Below are 8690 nucleotides of genomic sequence, written 5' to 3'. Positions count from 1 at the left end.
AGATGTAACGCTTTTACAGACACTCCCCACCAAACCATTACAGAGGCTGTATGGTGGCCCTTGAATCCTTGGAACAACACTTTTCGTCTTTAAAAGTTTTAGCATAGATTTTGTCGTTTTGCTTATTAAAAACTTCTTCAACAATGAAAAGAATATTTTTATGGCCGTTGACCGCGTGCCACCGAATACATCTGTCGAGTCTAATTTTCTTCAAGCTCGTTGTCAAAAGATGACCAGTTCAGCCAGGGACATGGATCTGGTCGATACATTATTTTCCCTGGACATGATTTTCTGCTTTCTAACCGGAATTCTGGGAATTTTTTCTCGGCTTTTATGGCTGCACTGGTTCAAACCACGTAAGGACGGTCACTTCTGACAGGCAGGAGCAATGCAAATTTAACGTTATTAGAGGATGATTTGGTCTCAGAGCTTGAGTTGCAGATGGACGTTAATAGCTACATACACACATATGCATTTATGCGTGCTATACTTATTTGTCTGCAGTCTTGCAATAATCGATTGCTTTTATGCTGCTCATGAAGTTCATCAGATTTTTAATGTCAATACCTGCTATATCAGCAGGCGTAACAAATAAGAGGGATGATGACAAGATGCCTCTTTTCGCTAGCTCCTCTAGCACGTCATTCACAACGACAACGCAGAGAAATGGGTTGGGGATGCCACTACGTGATTGAAATATTGGAACATTTTCATCATATTTTATCTATCGACCGCCGTAGCCGAATGGGTTGGTGACTAACATCCATTATTTTCTCGGTACATGGTTGTAGTGATCGATATCTCGTAAAGTATCAATCAAATAATTTAAAGTTTATTTCCGTTCTCAAAGTGACATTTCACCGTTTCACAAGAGCATTTTGTCAATGGCTAAAATCCATGAATTCAAATTCGAATTGTTGGAGCATCCGTCCTATTCACCAGATCCAGGCTTCTAGCGACTTCAGTCAGTTTCCAGACTTAAGAAAAATTCATGCTTGGAAAGCGTTTTTTTATCAACTAATGAGGTCATAACAGCTGTGAAAGCGTATTTGCAGCCCTTTCGTAAGTACATTTTTAGTAGTGGCCTGAAAATTACCGAAACCCAATCTGCCATTATTTTTCAGAGCGACCGACTATATTGGATGAGTCGGGTAGTCACTTGAGATGAGACTTGGATATTTGGGTATAAGACACGTAAATTACCTCAGAAGTGGGTTGAAAAGGGTGGTGAGCGATCAACGAAAGCGAGAATATCAAAATAGGGACAGAAGATAATGTTATTAATCGTGGTTTTTCAAATATGTGGCATTATACAATGTGATTATGCTCCCACCGGATAGAGAGTGACTGCACCGTTTTATGTTGACGCACTGGAGCTTCTGGCACAGGGCTGGCTCTTTTCCCATTGCAACGCATCTTTCGCGTTCTTTATAGAAAAGTTTCGTGGTAGAATACAGAACGTCAAGCTATAAGTGCTGTGCTGAATGGATTAACTTTCTGTATTACCACAGATGCTTCAAAACGTGGGAACAACGTCGAATTTATTACATAGAGTCTCACTCTGACTTCCTATTGTAAAAGTTCATAACAAAATTTCCCTCGTAAACACTGTTGGGTTGAAATACATAATTTTTATTAAAACAATTGGCATCGCAAAGATATTTATATATGGTGGGGTTTTTAGGAATACAGGGAAGGCTTTGGAAGCTCATATTATTTCATGTTTTTTTATTGTCTTTGGTACATACATAATCGGGGAATGCTGCTGTAGTAACAGTCCTTGGCCGAATATGAATCCGGTTCGTTCCGGTTATGTAGAACTGACTGTCGTGGGAACTGGCTGCTTACGGACTTATTATCGACTGGTGTGCTTAAGCTTAAATGCAAAGCTCGCCATGGGCTCAACCAAAAGTTGAAATAACCAACTTTCGAATTTCTCTATACAATACCTCTTTCAAAGTTAAACCACCGAAAATCTAAACCTCAAATCTCGTCCTAAAACATATCTCTTACCACCCACAACAACACATAAATATAAAACATGGAACTTGCCGCTGGCAGTCGGACACGATCAAGACACTTCGTTTGCATTTACGGTTTTACTACCAGGACAAAAAGTATTTACCTGAAGGGCAGTTGGAAAAATGACTATCGTAAAAGATATGTACTACTACATACGTACTTCAGTGCCGCAAAAGGTTAAACGGGGTTACGCTTGAGTGCACTTTGTACAACAGCAGGAAAAGTAGTTAAAAGTGTAGAAGAACCAGTAGGTAGCGGAAGAAACTGTAAAAAAAATATGTGCAATAAGTGGGGGAAAAAAGGTTAAAGCACATTGGTGAGATGCTTGATTGCAGATTGTTAGCCGTAAGCTATAAAGCCAAGACAAATTGGTATTTAGTAGGTGTTGAAAAAACAAAGGGATTTATGCGACTTTACTATGATTACTATGGACAAATAATATTCTGGCATATTATATACTCTTGTTTTAAAGTATGTTCACATACATATGCAGTAATTAGCAATAAATCCACAAAATTAATCTATCCGTTCACATATGACAATCAGCTGCCAATTTAAAAACAAAAATATCCCGATGATGCCGCCAGACCAAAAACCGCACCAAACAGTGACTCGTTGTGGATGCATTTGCTTCTCTACAGTAACGTGTGGCGTCCATTTTATTTAGTTTTTACTTTGACGTTTCACTTTCCATTCGTAAAAATGATTACCAGGGAACGTTAATGTATAAAGAAGTCTCAATGACGGGAACGCGTGGAATTTTGAGGGGTACTGATTTTACGCGTGTGGTTCACCACAGACATATTTTTGACCAAAAGTTAACAGAAATATACTCAACTGGTCAAATTAAACTGCAGTTGAGTAAAATTCGTTTCTATGTAGGAAGAAAGAATGTTAACGCTGTAGGCTAGCTACAGGCACTTTATCTTTTCGTGGAAAATAGTCTGTGGTGAACTCCGCGCGTAAAACGAGTACCCCTCGAAATTCCATGCGTTCCTGTCAGTGAGACTTCTCTATACATTAACGTTCTCTGTTATCTATAACACAGACAACACAGGGTTGTACGTAAAAAGTATAGTATTAATCTAGGATTATTTTATAATTTCAGATTTCGAGAGAGAAATTTTGCGTGGGTAATTCCGCTTTTAAATTACGGATTGGGAAAAAGTATATACAGTAGATTCTGTTTTTATGCGGTAGATACGTTCCGCAAGAAACAGCATAAAAAGCAGCATAAAAAAAGCTACCAGTTCTATAGTAAAACTATAGATACGTTTCAAAAGTGCTAAGAACCGCATAAATCTGAAATAATGTAATAAAACCGCATCAAAAAAGAGTACTAGTCCCATACTAAAACTATAGATACGTTCCATAGACCGCATGAATCTGAAATAATTAAATAAAATCGCATAAACAAAAAATTGTATTTTTGAAAATTATATCTTTATTTAAGAAACGTCAGAATCGAAAAATAAATTTACATCGTCAGAAATAGAATCAGACAATACCCGCATGTTGCGCATTCGTTTAGGATTTGGCGCAAAATCACTTCCGTCACTTGAGGAAATGTACACGTCTGATCTGGATGGCGATGCAGGCGGTTCCATACTTGTAGGGTTAGCATTTCTGATATAATCTGTGATGAGTTTTTGCTTAGCTGGTTTAGAATCTTGTTTATATGTACGATTCTCGATAGGTCGACATGCATGTTTTAATTAAAAAAAAAACCGCACTATTTCAAAACCGCATAAAAAAACCACATAAAAACAGAATCTACTGTAATATATTTATATACATATGTATGTATATGTGAACGTATTATTATATTGAGAAATTTATTTATAGGCACAAATCATGATTCATTCTCATGACTAATCCGACTCGCTAACTTAATTTGCTTATAACTAATATTATTTCTTTCCTGCTCTTTTTCGTTACAGGTAAGCCTTAATCATCTGTACACCCCGGAATTATTTGTAAATGTAATTTAACGCCTGGTTAGTTAACATTTCAAATAGTTCCACAAGTTCAAACAAATGCAAAAACAGCTGAGCAATATGAGCGCAATGCTAGAGAAGGCGAGTGAATATAGAAGAGAGTAAATAAGGCTGAATGTATGTATATATGTATGTGTGTAGTGAATGAATAATTGAGTGGATACTCAAGTGCAAAATTAGCATTTTAAATGCACACATAAATGCAAATGTGGTAACGTTAACATGTTAATTAACGGTGAGAAAAGACATTCAACCATTCATTTGTTGCTAACTCCGAGCAAGTGGAAATTCTGGGATGAACTCATCTATGTTTCTATTTTCTATACAAAACAATTTATGCGAGTGATTTGATGCCAGTTCCACAGCTAAGAGCAGGTGAATTTAGTAAGTAAATGGTAATAAAGAATAATAAGTAATAATAAAATAATAATCAAAATAACTTTATGCTAGTTCTATAGATAAGAGGAGGTGAATTTGTTAAGGAATTTGTGTGATGATAATCGATTGGTCTCTCTGAAATACCGCTAATCTCTTGTACTGTAGTTAATTCAACAATTTTCGGGGTTTCTGCATCTCGGCATTACATTTTTTTACCAGGCTAGTGAAAGTAGTAAAATTCTACAAGTTCACAAAAAGAGTGTCTAAAAGTTCAGTAGATGTGTGAGTTATATGAATTGTGACCCCTCAAGAGCCTTTTTGCTCCTCTGTGAAGACCAGTCTTCTACTTCTCTACTAGTATGTTAGCTAGATGGCGATGAGAGTGGCAATCAATAGGTTCCATTGAGCCAGCACTGGGAGTTTTTATAAAAATGAAAGCAGTTTAATTATTCGTTGATATTCCTTCACTTTATTCTTCTTTATTTTCGTGATGTTGAAACTTGTGTTAAAACATTTATTTAGCTATGTCAATGCGATACTACGTTTACAAAATTTCAGCACTCTCAGTCCGTCATTATAAACTTAAAAACAATCCATACATTAACATAAAATAGCAAAGCTATGGCAAAAAAACCTAAAACCAACGTTGACAAAAGTCTACATACAGAACACAAATATCTTACGCCAGTGTGAAAAACTTCACTTAACTCTAAATAATATTGCTTTTTAGTATTTAGTTGGTCCACCATTACCATAAATTACAGCTTGAAGCCGTCGCGGTGATTAAATTTGTTAACTCTGCAGAAGTTATATTGGTCCAAGCTTCTATTAGTCGTTCTTTGAGTACTGAAGCGCTTGAAATCGGATTTTTTTCTAATTTTTCGATCTAATGTCTGGGAAATGCTCAATAATGTTCAAATCTGGGCTTTGCTGTGGTGTATTTAATTGCCTTCGAGCTTGGTAAAACAGCCAATCCTTCACAATGTATGATGTGGGCTTTGGATCGTTATCCTGTTGAAAGACCCAACCTGGACCAAGCTCCAAATCATCCACCGCGGATTTCAAATTGACTTTCAATAGTGATTGGTATTTATAACGATCCATATTACCTTCAATAAATACTAATCTTCCAACTCCAGATGCAGCAATAGCTCCCCAAACCATTACATTGCCGCCACCATGCTTCACTGTTGATACCAAATTCTTCGGATTCAATGCAGTATTTTTTTCCTCCGCACTTTTGCTCTTCGATCGCTTCCGAATATATATAACTTCGACTCATCTTTAAACAAAACTGTTTGCCAAAAAATCCATCCACTTTTCCCGGTGTGGTTTTGCGAACTCCAGGCGAAGTTTACGGTTTTTTTTTTCAGAAATAAGAGGCTTTTTTCGTGGTGTTCTACTATGAAAGCCTTTTCCGTTCAGAGCTCTTTGAATTGTTCTTGGATGAACACACTTGTTGGATGAGCTTGCTAAAAAATTTGCCGCTAGAGGGCGAAAGTACATGTGTTTACATTTTTACTATTGTTTATTTATACCTATTTTTGCAACTTATAGTTAATTAATAATTCAAATTAATAGTTTAGTTATACTCTCGTGCAGTGACAATCAAAATCAGTAAAAGTTCTCTCAGTAATACCTGAATATCTGCGACCAACTATGCCCCCTAAAAAAGATACCCAGCAACAGCACACATGTGGTGTTTGCCACGCGGCTGTTCACACCAGAGCTTCTAGTATTTTGTGTGTAGCCTGCCGTACGTGGACTCATGCCAATTGTACGGAGCTTACCAAATCCGAATTCACTGATTTAGCAAACAAAGTTAAATTACAGGGGATCCTGTGGAAATGTGATTCCTGCAAATTGGAGGTTAGTGTCGTCACCACGGACGATCTTGAATCCGATGATGATGATGAAGATAACGATAATATTACCATGAATAAGCTAAGACGACTGCTCGACGACCAATGCTTGAAGCTTACATCGACATTTGAAAGTAAATTTAATAATTTCAAGTCTGCTATTGAAAAGAATATTGTTGACATCAGGAAGGATGTCATGAGCTTATCTAAACCAAACAAGCAATTGAGTGATAAGTGCTCAGGATTCGATAAACGCTTAACAACCGTTGAAAATAAGCTCAAGAACTACACTGGCACCTCAGCGCCAACGGAAGATGTCATTGCGGAGTTCACAGAACGCAAAAAAGGTGAGTCAAATGTTGTCATACTAAATATCAAAAATATCAATATAAAAAAGCGGATGGTAAAGATTGCCTTGAAGATGACAAAACCATAATCCAGACAATATTACCACCGGATGTTTCAGCTAATTTAGATAGATTCGAACTCCGCCGCCTAGGTCGTCCCTCGGCTGGTCGTACTCGCCCATTACTGGTGGAAACTCCATCCCCATCGGTAGCACGAACAATTCTCAGGACTAAACCACCTGAACCCACTGATGGATCAACCAAAGTCTCATTTAAATTTGATCTCACTCCGGCCCAGCTGACACATCTTAAGAATCTTCGTGACCAGCTAGACACATTGGTAAATAATGGTGACTCTTCAAAAGCAATAAAAGATGTCAATGGTGCTCCTAAGATAGATGGAAAAAATTTTCGCTCGCTCAGCAAAAAGGGAGGCCTGCGTACCAAGCTCGGAAGCTTTCTCACAGCGGCATCGATCAGTGGCATTGATGCTTTCTGCATCACTGAATCATGGCTTCATCCAGCCATCAATGACGGGGAGGTAATAGATAGCACGTTTAAGATCTTTAGGAAGGACAGAATCAGCTCAACAAGTGTTAGTGAACTGCAGAGGCGTTTTCATTGCAGTAAAGTAATATATTCAAGCAGAAAGTATTCCGATTCTCGACGACAGCATCGAACACATCTACGTAAAATTGAAGTGCAATAGTTCTGATATCATCGTCGGGTGCGTCTACTTTCCTCCGAGAGCTTCACTCGCAGGTTCCCAGACATTCATTGATACGCTTCACTATCTGAAGGAAAAACATAGTGCCGCAAATCTCCATATTACTGGCGACTTCAACCTTCCTAGCAGCTCACCCTGCACTGACTGTGAAGATCTTATATATGAAGGTTTCTCTTCGCTGGAATGCCAACAATTTAACAGTGTCCATATCGATAATAACAACTTCCTTGATCTCTGCTTTAGTAACATTTCTATTCAGGTAGAATATTCTCAGGCAATCACCACGATGGATCTGTATCACCTTGCCCTTGATATCACTATCGAGCTCCAGCCCAGTCTAAAGCCTGCAACACCGACTTACTATGATTTCAAGAACGATGACTATGATAGTCTCAATAACTTCTTCATAAACGCTGATTGGTCTAACTAATATTCATCAATCACTGTAGACTGCAAAATAAAAGTACTCTATGACATAATCCAGGAAGGCATCTCATCATATGTTCCAGTGCGTGTCCAAAAAACAAGTCACTTCCCTTACTGGTTCTTAAGTGAATTAAAATTCAAAACACTACTCAAGAAAGAAGCTCATTCAGGTGGCGGACCTAATATTCTTTTTCAAAGTTGTGAATGGCCTGATCGATGCCCCAGATATCAATAGTTGCTTTGAATTCGCACCTGTTGGATTTCCACTGAGACGCAATCGCCTGCTAAAAACCACAAGGACAACTAAAAACTATGTTTTTAACGGTCCACATAACCGAATAGCTAGGATCGTCAACTCTCTGCACAAGGAGGAGGACTTTTACAGCGGATCACTCAATACCTTCGTACCAGATATTAAATCACGTCTAATACCATACCCCCAGGTCAAACAACATTTCGAAATTTTTTTTTGAATCAATTAATTGTTACAAACACCCAATTAATTTGTTTAAACCTTTCCCCTCAAAATTCATTTTTTCTCTTTTCATTAATTGTTACCAAGTTGTATATTGCCGATTGGCGTTTGTGTATTAAATCAATAAATAGATAAATAAATATCCTCGGCCAATTTCGGAGCAGAAACTTTTGGAATTTTGTCCACTTCTTTTAGAATCAAGCTGACGTCTCTGCGAGATAGTTTGCTTCATTTCATTCATTTAAAGCCAGACATAATTGATGCTGCTGTTGCTGGCCATGGATGGCACTTTCAGTGGCATTCAATGCTGCAACCGTAGCACCGCTACCACTTAAATTGTAATCTACTGCCATTGTTGCTGCTGTTGTAATTTTCTTTTTATCTATTTTTATTGCTTACTGCGTTTTTTTCTTTAATTCTGTTTTATTTTATTTTTACTACCATTTGTACGACGCT

This window comes from Anastrepha ludens, chromosome 6 (assembly GCF_028408465.1).
Source record: "Anastrepha ludens isolate Willacy chromosome 6, idAnaLude1.1, whole genome shotgun sequence".
NCBI lineage: Eukaryota > Metazoa > Arthropoda > Insecta > Diptera > Tephritidae > Anastrepha > Anastrepha ludens.
This window is presented reverse-complemented; position numbering follows the sequence as displayed.